We start from the raw sequence: 1,072 nt of genomic DNA, 5'->3' as shown, positions 1-1,072 counted from the left end.
TCATTTGAAGGAGAAAGCTCTAGATCGCATTAAGTGGAGGAACTGTTTTGGAAGAGACTGTGGACCTGTCGTCTTGACAGATTACAGATGAATGAATGACATCATATTTCCTTAGGAGAAAATGGAAATGCACACTGCAAGCAACATTCAACAGATAACAACCATCTTGAGACATTTAAGAAAATGCAGTTCAAAATCCACTGACCACTGAAGTTGTGTCATGTGCAGAGACAGAAGGAGATCAGAAGGAAACAATGTACGTGTATATAGGTATCTCTCATTTTGTATGGCAGTTTGTTCCCAAAAACTCTTTGTAATGCTGATTCCATGTGATTAGAACATGGTATTATGGACAGACTGGAATGGTGGGTGGTGCAGGCAGGTAGTGATGTCTGCTTCTCCCCACCTGCCCCATGTTTTACACATACTTCTCTGTTCTCACAAGTAAACTTCTTATGAATGTAAGTTGTTCACTGCAGGAACAATTTGTAAATCAAGTGTTCGTAAAATGAGGGATACTTATATTTGTGAAATCTGCCTAAGATGGACATAGAGATACAGCTCACCTCAGGTTCAGCCATTATGCCTAGAGATGTCACTGAGAAAGGCTGTTCCTCCTCTTCTGCATCCGACAATACCTCAGTTTTGATATTGACAGCCTGAAATGCATGATGAGAAGATGCTGGACACACCTCACTACACCAACCTCGTAATTTCTCTGAATATGCAAGATCCTGTAAAATAATCAGTGCTATGCATTCATATTACATATAGGAAGTTCTGAGAAGAAATAATTGCCTATTTTCCTATCACTACATATTGAGTATCTGATACAACATGAAGTGCACCCCACATTCAACAGTCCTTGTATTCTAAAATTTGAGGTTTTCACGGTGGTGACTATGAAGAAAGCAGTCTTCTGGGATGTGGCACCGTGTAGATGTTGTGTTAACCGACGTTTCCGTGGAACGTATCGCCTCCATCTTCAGGGTAGAAGGAAAAATAAAATCTGCAAGCGAAGAGACAGTTGGAAATAAACTCAGCTATATGAAAGAAGGGTAGGAAGGGGGGG

Source organism: Cryptotermes secundus, unplaced genomic scaffold (assembly GCF_002891405.2).
Source record: "Cryptotermes secundus unplaced genomic scaffold, Csec_1.0 scaffold130, whole genome shotgun sequence".
Taxonomy (NCBI): domain Eukaryota; kingdom Metazoa; phylum Arthropoda; class Insecta; order Blattodea; family Kalotermitidae; genus Cryptotermes; species Cryptotermes secundus.
Note: the sequence above shows the minus strand (reverse complement) of the source record.